This window comes from Notechis scutatus, chromosome 1, assembly GCF_049901735.1.
Source record: "Notechis scutatus isolate UNSWTSFEM ecotype Mainland chromosome 1, rNotScu1.2, whole genome shotgun sequence".
NCBI classification, from domain to species: domain Eukaryota; kingdom Metazoa; phylum Chordata; class Lepidosauria; order Squamata; family Elapidae; genus Notechis; species Notechis scutatus.
The window spans coordinates 128,865,039-128,877,995 of NC_142009.1; positions in this window are offsets into that span (position 1 = coordinate 128,865,039).

Genomic DNA, 12,957 nt, shown 5'->3' on the forward strand with positions numbered 1-12,957 from the left:
TGGGAGGCAGGCCAGGTGGGTGAGGATGGCTAGCGACGGTGGCTCCTGGGGCTTGCAGCTTGCCCTCACTCACCCAGATGAAGCAGGGCGGCAGAAGGCAGGCAGCGACGGCACAGGGTAGAAAAATGTCAGAAGCGTAGCACACAGGCCCTATAATTAGTGACGGGGCAGGTGGGGGAGAATTCAGTCAGCTACTGTTGCACATGCATGCAATGTCGCTCATGCGCAATAATGGCTGACTGGGCTGGGAACTGCAGAGCGGGGCTGGCAGTAGGAGAGAATGCCGTCCCTGATCGTTGCGCATGCATGCAATGTTGCACATGCCCAATAATGAATGATTGGGCCATGAAGGGAGGGGCGGGCAGGGGAGAATGAGGCAAGAATTGTCATACATGCACACAAAATGTCACACATGCACAAAAAGAAAAACCAGTTCCGGGAGTGGAGGAACAGGCAGAGAGGGATGAGGCCATTCAGGGGTCTGTTTTATCAGTTCCACGAGCTAACAGGAACATGAATAACCAGTTCTATAGAACCGGTGCGAACCGGTAGTATCCCACCCCTGCCTGTAACCATGTTTAATGTTATATATTTTGTCCAATATGTTTGCTCCTCTAGTGGCACACTTAACATGCTGATAGAATTTAGGGAGCGCTGCTTTTAAATCAGCCTGATTAAAGTCACAGCAATCCTTGATGAATTTAGTCTTTGTGGTCTGTAACCTTAGCCTTTTCACATTTCAGTCCAATTTGTAACAAGGCTTGCTGAATATAGATGCCCCTTGCTCCACAGTTCAAACAAGGAAAAAATCCAAAACACACACCTCCATACACTGAAAGAGCACCCAGCTGCACCATCCATGTGCACAGCCATCGTGGGGATGGCTTATTGGCCAAGCATGTGACTACAAGAAAAAAGGGGCATTTATCTAGGAAACCATCCTGATTGGAGGTTTCTTTGTGGCCATTTTGCATATAAATCCTTGCCAGCTTATTGGTCAGGAACCTGTACAGTGGGAATCACGTTTCCCATGGTTTGTGTTATTCAACATGATGACTGAAACTTTCGTATCTGGAACTCACGAGATACACATGAAATTGAAGAGCATGTTGAACATAACCCCCAAAACACATAGCCTAGGAAATGCTATTTTAAGGGGGATCATACCGGCAATTGGGGTAGGAATAAATTATGAGTCTATTGTAGAGCTAGGTGATTGGGCTGCTTGGAAATGTTCAATCCCACCATCTAGGCATTTACTCAACAAGAGGAAATGTGGGAGGTAGTGTTGCAGAACCGACAAGCTTTAGATATGGTGCTTGCCACAACAGGTGTTTGCATTAGCCCACTCATTGCTGTACCTTTATCACTAACTACCGGGTTAATATCAGCCATACCATCCAGGTAGGCCTAAGGAAGCAGAAATACGTGCAAGGGCCGCATGGGGTATTTTCACTGGTTTATTCTCTGGACTAACCTTACTCTTAACCAGTTGGCCTTCTGGATGGGGCTGGCTAAAGGAACTTTTTATTGGCCTTTTTGTGGTCTTTCTTGTTTTATTCTTCTGCTGTTTTATTCACTGCCTCTCATTACATCTGCCTGCCCTAAGCAGTGACTTCAACATGAGGAGGCATATCCAGTGACTCCATCTGCCATCTCATCAACATGTCATCTGTCTCCCCATCATTGTCAGACTCCGATTCCACAGACCCCATGACATAGTTCTTGATTTCTTTTATTTGTTTATAAAAATTATTTGCCACCCATCTTGCATCCAATGACTCTTTTACAACATAAAAACATTGAAAAATGTCAAAATCTTCTATTGTAAAAAATACAGTAGCTAAAGATAAGATGGCAAAGAAGGGAGCCGGATACATTGGGGGTGAGTGGAGGTGGCATTGAAGTCAATGGGTCCCCAACTTAAACCATCTTGCACAGCCAGGTTTTAAGGCTCTTTCGAAATGTCAGGAGGGTGGAAGCCAATCTCACCTCGGGTGGGGGGGCAAGGTGATCAAGAGGGCATGAGCTATGGCAGAGAAGGCTCTTCTGGATTTATGACTAACTGAACCTGGAATTATAGTTGTAAGTCATGCCAGTTGTTAAGCAGATCACCATGTGACTGCCAATTTTACAATCTTTTTTGAGGTGGTTGTTAAGCGAACATGGTCATTAAGTGAATCCATTTCCTGCAATGGGTGGGGTGTTTTTTTTTGCAAAAAACTAGAAGTAAATGCTGGTTTCTGGCAAAAAAAAGGTAGTAAATTGTAGCCACTTGACCATGGGATGCAGAAAAATGGCTATAAATGTGTGAAGGTGACCAAGTGTACAAAATCTGATCACATGACTGGAGGGGTGACCATGACTGGAGAGTCATAAGTAGTCCTGGGGAGGTCCATCATAACTTCGAATGGTTTCTATGTGACCAAGGACTACCTGTACTTTTATATATACCAAACAACTTCAAATGTTATGAAATTCTGTCAAATAATAACACCAACCCCAAGTTCACCCTCTTTCCTTTTTCTCCTGAAAATAATAACTTTTTAAAAAAGAAACTAGTGTCCCTCAAAGTGTAATACTTGACACCCTTCACATTTTTGATTGTCTTATTTCAAGGTTCACAAATAAAACACTGCAGTGTAGCCCCAGATTTCTATCAAATGTAACAAAAAAAACTTTCTTAGTTTGAGAGAAGAAATGCTAAGCTTTTAATGGCATGCATAGAAAAAAAGAAATTCGAGCATATAGAAATTTGGTTTTAAACAAAACTGCTTCACAATAAGGGAAGCAAATTCATTTTTCATTGAGCCTTGGGGAATAAACTATATAATACTATAAAGTAACAAGTGCGACTTCTTAACAGAGTTCTTCTATTTTGTTTTATCTTTTCTACTCCCACAAAGAGGAAATCTTTGTAGCAAGATTGTAGCTCCTAAAGAAAACATTAAGGGAACATCTATCATATTGTTTTGAATTAATATTCATAACTCTTCCTTTATAAGTCCTTTTGAAAGTATAACTTTTCACATGTGCACTTAATAATCTGTGGCACAAAAAATGTTGCAGCATATAACTATATCTCTTATGATGATCAGATTGGGAGAGAAAAAGTGTTGCGGTACACTTTGAAAGTATGTGCGTTAATGATGTTCCTGTGGCATTTTGAACTAAACAAAGGGGTCTTTTGCATAATTCATAAGTTAAGAATATTAGCATGAACTAACCAAGATTTTTTATAGTTCTGGTGCTTTGAAATGCTGCTGCAGATTCTTTTCAGCTTGGCCTGTTGCATAATGTATACCAATATTCAGGGGCATTCATTGGATTTGGGGATGACAGACTGACAATGTATGTCAGGATGTTGCAATGCCAGCACTTTTCCTTAGATATTTGTGTACAACATTGCAATGATTGTATAGAAGGGCATTGTTCCCTCTTTCTCATGCAGATACTTACATTATTACTAATGAATGATGGGGTTCATTCAGTAAGTACAGGTAGGAGCTGAGCACACAGCCCTGAGGGGAGCCTGTACTGATCTTCAGGGTGGAAGATGTAAAGGACCCACCCTTACTGTTTGTAGATGATCCATCAGGAAATCTTTGATCCAGTCACAAGTGAGGGAAGGAAAATTTAGGTCAGTCAACTTTTCAATGAGAATGCCTGGTAAAATGGTATTAAAGGCCGAGCTACAGTCTATAAAATTTCTCAAGGTGTTTTAATGTAATATGCAGAGCAGTGGTGATGGTGTCCCCTGTCAACCTGTTGCTTCTATAAGCAAACTGGTGTTGATCGAAATTTAGTGGAAGGCAGGACCTGAGGAGTTGTAGGACCAGTCTCTCAAAGCACTTCATCACTATATGTTGTGACTCGGAGGTTTGAGCCTGCTCTGTTAGAGGACACAGACTTGGACAATGAGGAAGAGGAGGATTTGGCTCTGAGGTTTGAGCCTGCTTTGTTAGAGGATTTGGAATTGCCTTCCTCCCCAGGACTTTCCTCCTTGACAGGACCTTCCCTCCTGATTGTGCCTCAGGTGTCGGCAGATAATCAGGAGAACGTATCAGAGCCTCTGACTGAGGATCAAGCCGAGGAATGCTGGCTTGATGCGAGGCAACGGCGCAGGCAAAAGTGTAAGTTGCAACGTAAAAGGAAAGGACGAATTAGAGACTGAGATGAGGGACTGACATGCCCCACAGAGAATAAAAGTGGGTGTGTTCGCTCTGAGAATTTGTTCGGGAAAACGTGTTAATTTGTGAGAGCAGCTCCGACGGATTCTGTGTGTGTGGCGATAGCCTGTGATTTATGTTCTTGCTTTATTAACAGACTTGGCAGACAGCTTGTGTGAGACTGCCAAGGACTTGCCTGGCCAAAGGAATTTAACCCTGTCATTACTGGTCTTGTCTGCTTGTGTATATTCCTTTGGAAACTTGGACTTCTCACTTCGTTGGCACAGGTGAGACATAACAACTATAGATGTCAGTGCAATGGGTCTATAGTAATTCAGACTGTTTATGGCTGCTTTCTTCGGAACTGGGATAATTGTGGCTGCTTTCATGCATGATGGGACTCAGAGCCAGTTGCATGGAGATGTAAAAAATCCTTGTCAGGACCCCTGTTAAGTGGTCAGTGCAGGTTTTTACCACTTTCCCCAGCTCTCACTTGATGTTTATGCAGGGTGAGTGGCTGGAGGTTAGAGGGCCTTTGAGTTAGAGCCACAGAGACAGGTCTTTCAGGGGTGGGATCCTACCGGCATAATAACTGGTTCGCTTGGCGCGTGTACAAACGTATACTACAACATCCCTCACCTGACATCTCTGAAAGTTAGTATGCTGTCTGTTTTTCCCTTCCCAGAGGAATGCCTGCCATCCCATCTGCAGGTCATGGCCCTTTTATTGTTGAGATTGATCCAATCTTTAAGCCATGTTGCAACTGCCACCTGGTAATATAATTCAAAGTCCGAATCCTCCCTTGCACCTGCTGTCTTGTAGAAGTTTAAATTTTATCCTGGGTTTTTTCCTTAACCAGATAAATTTTGTTATTCTTTTGTTCAGATCATCAAAAAAAAAACAACCCTAATTTTACCGCACCATTTGAAACAGATACAAGAGTTTTGATAATATACTCATTTTTATAGTCGCCATCCTTCCCAACAGTGAGAGTATTTTTGCCCAGTTGTCTAAATTTTTTTGTATTTGCAATATCATTTTATCACAATTATCTTCTTTTATCGAAGAGCATTTCGCCGTGAGCCAAACTCCTAAGTACTTTACTTTTTTCACTATCTGCATCCCTGATTCACGTTCTAATTCTTCGTTTTGACTCTTGGTAAGATTTTTAATTATGATTTTTGTCTTTTCTTCATTAATTTTAAGCCCCGCTACCCTTCCAAATTCTTCTATTTCACGAATTAGTATACTACCCCTCTCTATTGGGTCTTCTATAATAAATGCCATGTCATCTACAAAAGCCTGTACTTTGTATTCTTTTTTAATAATCCTTTTATTTCCTGGTTCTGCCTAATTTGGGTCAACAGTACTTCTGCTGATAGTATGTATAAAAGTGGGGCTAACAGGCATCCCTGTCTTACTTCTTTATTTATATTCAAGTCATCTGTTGTTTCTCCATTCAGTATTACTTTTGCAGTTGGTGTGGTGTATATTGTTTTAATGAACCCTACACATTTTTCTTTTTTAAAAAAAACAAAAACAAATTTTATTAATTTTACAATTAAAAACAAATCAACAATACATACACAAATAGAAAAACAAGAAAAGAGCAAGGAAAAAAGAAAGAAAAGCAAAAAGAAAAGAAAGAAAGAAAAACACTTAAAAACATTCTCATTTTCGACAGTTTGTAAGATCTTTTCTCTTCTTAATTTATACCATATACGCACATCTTATCCATATATATGTTTCTATTACACTCATATAAGTTTATCCCATTCTTTTTTACCTTATGATGTAAAGTCTATCTTTGGTCTAACCATTTATACCAGCAATTCCAATTGTTATAATATATTGAAGAGTCTTTGTTTTTTAGGGCTAAAGTTAGTTTGTCCATTTATGCACAGTCTGAGATTTTTTGGATGATCATCTGTTCTGTAGGTATGTGAGGTAGCCTGGCTGCTGTTAAAATATGTATTGTTATATACTTCACTTTTTTAGGTAGCTGTTTGTCAAAAATCCCTAACAGGAAGGACTCTGGTTTATACTCAATCTGTTCTTTTGTTATCTCTTCTAGCAACTTTCTAATTCTTTGCCAGTATTTCTGGGTTTCCTTACAAGACCACCACATATGAAAAAGGTTCCATCTATACTTTTACATTTCCAACATTTCGGGCTCGTGTTGGGGTGCATCTTCGCTAACCTCGAAGGAGGAAGGTGCCATCTGTAAAACATTTTATAAGTGTTTTCTTTATAAGCTGCCGATTTAGTGATCTTATTGTTTCTATTCCAAATCTTTTCCCATTCTGTTAATGTGATACTCCGTCCAACGTTCCTACTCCAGGCTATCATATTCCCTTTGACTGTCTCTTCTTCTAACTCTACTTCTAGTAGGTAGTTGTAAAATTTAGTTATATTTTTTTTGTTTGATCCTAGTAAAATTTTGTCTAAGTGCTGGAGTTTATTATTAATTCTGAATTCTTTTTTATCTTGTTTATATCTACTGTGAATTTGGAGATATACCCACTGATCTATTTTAAATCCCCTCTCTTGTAGCTCTTGTCGTGTTTTCAAATTTCCTTGTGCATCTAATAAATCTTTGTATTTGATCATTTTAGTAATGTCCAGATTGTTTGGATGAATCATCGCCTCCATTGTCGATAACCAAATCGGTACTGTTAAATAGTGTTTTTTCCGTACTTTTTTCCAATTGGTTGGAAAAAATCTCTAATTAAGTGTCTGTGGAAATATGACTGATTGATTTTCCCTACTTCCCATAAAAAGGCGTGCCATCCTCTCTGCAGGTCGTGGCCTTCTAACAGTAGCGTTCTTTTGCTGAATAAATTCACCCAATCTTTTAACCATACTAGAGCAGCTGCCGTATAATATAGTTCCCAATTTGGAAGTGCCAATCCACCTCTGCTCTTCAAATCCTGCAATGCCTTTACGTTAATTCTAGATTTCTTTCCTTGCCAAATGAATTTAACTGTTATTTTGTTAAGTTCTTCAAAAAAAAATTATGTAATTTAATTGGAATCGTCTGAAATAAGTATAAGAATTTTGGTAGAATATTCATTTTGATAGAAGCAATCCTACCCAATAGTGAAAGTTGCAACCTACTCCATAATTCTAAATCTTTCTTTACTTGTTGCAACAATTTATCATAGTTATTCTCTTTGAGTGTCTTACAATGTGGTGTTAGCCATATTCCTAAATATTTAACTTTCTTTGTTACCTGTATTCCCATACTTACTTCTAATTCCTTTTTCTGTTCTTCTGTTAAATTTTTAGTCATTAGTTTTTGTTTTTTTTCCTATTGATTTTAAGTCCTGCTACTGCACCGAATTTTTCTAGTTCTTTTATCAATTGGTTCCTCCATAAAGAAAACCACATCATCGGCAAATGCTTGCAATTTGTATTCTTCTTTTTTAATCTTCAATCCTTTAATCTCAGAATTTTGTCTAATTCGTGTTAAAAGTGTTTCTAAAGCGAATATGAAGAGGATGGGTGAAAGAGGGCAACCCTGTCTAACTCCTTTTTCTATTTTTATTGGTCGAGTGTATTCCCCGTTTATTATGATATTGGCCTGCTGTGTATCATAGATTGTTGTTATGATATTTTCAAATTTGGTGCCTAAATTCATATTATAAATTTTTTGAAATAAGAATTGCCAATTTAAGTTATCGAATGCCTTTTCTGCATCTAAAAACATAAGTGCAGTTTGTTTTTTGGGGTGGGCTTCATAAAATTCTAAAACATTTATTACTGTTCTTAAATTATTCCTTATCTGTCTAGCCGGGAGAAATCCATTTTGGTCTTCATGTATATACAAATTTAAAACTTGTTTTAGTCTGTTAGCTATAATAGAGGAGAATATTTTGTAATCGGTGTTTAGGAGTGAAATTGGTCTGTAGTTATTAATATATCTACATTCCTCCTTCGGGATCAGCGAAATCAATGCTCCCCTCCATGAGTCCGGCATCCTGGCTGCCAGAAAGACCTTGTTAAATACTTCCATCATAAGTGGTCCAATTTGTTCCGCAATTGCCTTATATAATTCTGCTGGGATTTTATGTTTTTATAAAACAAGTTTTATTTTCAAAACAAACAATACATAGATACACATAAAACAAAACATAAAAGCATAAAAAATCTCTTATCTGATAGTTGCTTAGTCCCGGGTTAAAACTCTTGGTACAGACACAAATTCAAATTCATATTCATTTTACATACCATTTCATATCTTATTAACATTTTCAGTTTTCTATATGTCTTCTCCTCTCCTTTAAATTTTCTCAATTTTATTTTATTTTATTTATCTCCTCTCAATTCATATCATAATATTTATTATTCTTTGTCTGTTCTATTCCAGCCAGCCCTTTATTTTCCTTCTTTAAAAAAAAAAAAAAACTTCTCCTGTACACTATATGGAGTATGATGCCTTTATCTCTTTCCCCTACATTTATAATACTTAATATAAAACACATGACATATATTGGGATTCTGTCTGGTACATTCTAAAATTATACTATATTATCAAAAATAATACAAATCTATTCATTAGTATTAATATTCATTCATATCTTAAACATTTAACTCATTACTTTTCAATTAAATCACATACTTTTATGGGAGCCCTATTTTCCATAGTTATATATTATATCCCTCATCATATATTATAGCTCATTATTTCATTAAAAAGTACCTCCTTCTTCTACTTCAATTCTCATTTCACAAGAAATTTCGCTAGTATACCATATTCTAATCATTAATATTAACAATCATTTATATCGTAAACATTTTATCCATTTCGATTAAATATCATACCTTTGTGGGAACACTTATGCTTTTCAAAAATTATTAACCCCCCCACACACACATCACAATCTTGAATCATGTTTCGTTACAGTACTCCCTTTTCTTAACCAAAAATTTCACTAATTTATGTTAAATATTTTATCACATTTTAGGTTACATATTGTTTCTAATTTTCTATGTTTACTTCTAAATACAAGTATAAAAATGCAGTCTTATGTACCTTTCTAGAATCCCTTTAACCATAAAGCTTATCCATTATCCCTAAAAAAAAAATTGCTTCTTAACATCTTGCTCCCCACCATTAGGACTTCTCATCCCTTCCTTTCTTTCTTGTTTCTTCTTCTCCTTGTCCTCTTTAACCCCTTGTCTCTCCACCTCCCTTTTATTCTGCTTTCCCCCTTTCTGTTGTTTCTTAACATAATGTCCCCTTTTCACCTTATTCTTCTTTTTGGGCTATTTTTCCAGATCTTAAAGACCTTTTTCCCTTGCTTTTTCTCTTCTCCAGTCAAAGTCATTTGTTCATCAAAGATGGCTTCTCCTTCTTCTTTGTCCCCATCATCCTCATTCTGCTTCACATAAGTATAAACCGCCATTTCTAAGTATTGAAAAATAGTGCCAAGACCATCTTCTCCTCCTTGTTTTTCTCTTTCAAATTTTTGATATATAAGTTCCAATTCATCCATAGATGATGCCATTGTGTAGAGAAAAAGTTTTTCCAAACAACCACCCAGATGATTTAATCAGAAGTAATTTCCAAAGGTTCCAAAGTCACCAAACAATCCAAACAGACTATTTCTTTTAGATACCTTCTTCTTCACTTTCTCTTTCTGGGGTTAAAGTAATCACAAATCCTTTTCAAATATATTTTTTGGAAGTTTTTAAACTCTTTGTAATTCTAGGCAATCTTCTCCTTATTTTCAAATTTTGCTCTAATTCTTTTTTTCACTCTCCCTTCCCACTCACAGCCAAAAAGGTTTTTTTTTCCCCGCTGTCACTTTAGGAAGGAGAGTAGAACAAAGAAAAAACTTTCCCCTTTAGAATATTCGCAGCTTAAAACTCTCACAGGGAACAATATATACTTAGCAGCCTTTAAGATTCCAGGTCACTTTCTCCCGTCTTGTCCCGGTTAGAAGCAACTTTCACTTTTCTTTCAGCTTCCTCCCTCCTGCACCTGCTTGTCCGGCTGCAGCTTTCTTCATGGCGGCCATTGCTGACCGCTGTTCCTCCGCCTCGGGAAAAGGGGGTTTAGCCAGCTGGGGAGGGGGTTTGCGACACCCCCAAACCCCTTGCTGGATCCCCCCTGTCTTCAGCTGCCTCTGCGGGGCAGCTATATCCCCCAGATCCAAATGGATCGGGGGAACCTTGGCGGTGAACGCAGCAGGGATCGCGCGGTCGCGAATCCCTGCCGCCGCCGAAAGGTTGCAAACCGGAAGTCCGTGGCCCCAGGGTTTTATTATTCCCTTGATTCTCTATTGCTGATTTCAATTCATACCAAGTAATATCTTTATTTAATAATTCTATCAATTCATCTCCAATTACTTTGTCTTTCGTTTCATCTAAGTAATTTCTTATTTTATCCTCATTGACTTCTTTTTTATATAACTCTTCAAAGTATTTGTGTACAATGTCTTTTTTCTTTTCTATCTCTTGTTGTATGTCGCCCTTCTCGTCTATTAATTGGTATATCAATCTCTTTTCTTTCTTTTTTTAAAGTTTATAAGATAGCCATCTCCCTGGTTTATTAGCATATTCAAAATAAATTTGTTTAGTCATTTTCAAATTTATTTCCATTTTTTCTTGTTCAATTAAGTTCAAATTGTGTTTGGCTGTTATTATCTGATTTTGTACTCTGATCTTTAGGGGTCTTTTGTAATTGGGTTTCTAATTCCTTAATTTGTTGTTATAATTTATTTTGTTGAGCATATTTTCTTTTATTTCTCATGGCATTATAAGAGATTGTTATACCTCTTATAACTGCCTTCAATGTGTCCCAGATATTTTGTTTCGAGGTTACATCATTATCATTTTCCTTTAGAAAATAGTTTAATTCCTTAAGAGTATTAGTATACTCTTTTTCTCTTATTAATTGGGTGTTTAATGTCCATCTTTTCTTTGGTTTTTCCCTACCTTTCCAAATTATTTGAATTGGGTTATGATCAGCTCATTCATTTGGTAAAATTTCGATTCCTTTTATTTCATTTGCAATTTCCCCATTCATCCACGCCATATCTATTCTTGTCCATATTTGATGTGGGTTAGAGTAAAATGTAAATTGTTTTTCTTCGGGGTATAATCTTCTCCATAAGTCCACCAAATTTAACTCTCATCATTTCCTTACATGTCTTGGGAAACTCTCTTTTTCCTTTTTTGTTCTTCCTCGCATTACTATGGTCCTTTTGGTAATCAGCAATAGAGTTAAAATCTCCTATAATACAGATATTCCTTTTTTCAAATCCTATTATTTTTTTATGTAAATATTTAAAAAACTCTTTCTGGTCTTCATTTGGGGCATAAATTGCTACTAATAGAATTGAAATGGTATTAATCGAGATCTGTAAAACCAGAGTTCTTCCTTGCGGGTCTGACCAAACTGAATCTGCTTTTAGGTCATCTTTCACGTATATTGCAATCCCCCCCCCCCTTTTTAAAAATCTGCTGGTGCAGTAAATAGCTTCCCTAGTTTAGGGCAGTCTAAATATCTTTCATCTACTTTCCTTATGTGAGTTTCTTGTAAACATATTATGTCGGCGTTTTGTTTAATTAATTTAGCTATTATCCTTTTCCTTTTTGTCGTCGAATTTAAACCATTTATATTGATGGATAGAAGTTTCTTTTCTTTATCCATTTAGTTAGATCTGTTTTGCTCTTTGTCTCGTGATAATTCCACTCTCTCCTTGTGCTTGCTGTGGACTAGATTCTTCTCTCTCCTGAGGTGGGTAGTCGTTCCCTTGGTTTCTTGGGGATCCTTCTTTTTTCTATGGTGACTTTGGTCTTCCTGTGAATTTCTTTTTAATTCCTCCTTACTATTTTGGTCTTCTGTGCCTACTAGATAAGATAAGATAAGATAAGATAAGATAAGATAAGATAAGATAAGATAAATTTATTGTCATTGTACTCAGAACCTGAGAACAACGAAATAAGGTGCTCTTTCACAACATACAACTGAACAACACCAAAAGACATATACAAATAACAATGTAAAACAAATTGAAACAATTAACAGTTAAAAACTATAAACCAGGATATATATATGTTAAGACCACCAGATTCATAACCCTGCATTTAACCTGATCACAGCACTTGGGTAAAAGCTATGTTTAAATCTACTTGTCCTGGCTTTCAGCACTCTATATCATCTTCCTGATGGTAGGGTCTCAAACAACGAGTGGCCTGGAAGTGAAGGGTCTCTCAAGATCTTTTGTGTCTTCCTTCTACATCCCATGTTGTACAAATCCTCCAATGAGGGAAGAGAACATCCGCTGATCTTTTGTGCCCTTTTTATCACTCTTTGGAGTGCCCTTTTCTCCGCCTCTGTACAACTCCTAAACCACACACAGAGGCAATAGGATAAAATGCTCTCTATAGAGCTTCGATAAAAGGCAACCAACAGACTCTCTGGCAGTTGTTGTGATCTTAAAAGTCTTAAAAAATACAATCGTTGATGAGTCTTTTTTTCTAGGGCTAAAGTATTTGCCCACCATGTTAGATCTTGTTTCAGGGTGATACCTAGAAACTTACATTCTGCCACCTGTTCTACCAAAACACCATCGATGTACAACGGCTGGATATCCGAACTGCTCTTCCTGTAATCCACTATGAATTCCTTCATCTTATTTATATTAAAAATAAGATTGTTTACTTTGCACCAGAGGGACAACTGATGAACCTCATCCCTGTACGCAGACTCATCATTATCAGAAATGAGCCCCACCAACGTTGTATCATCTGCAAACTTAATGATCTTATTACTCAG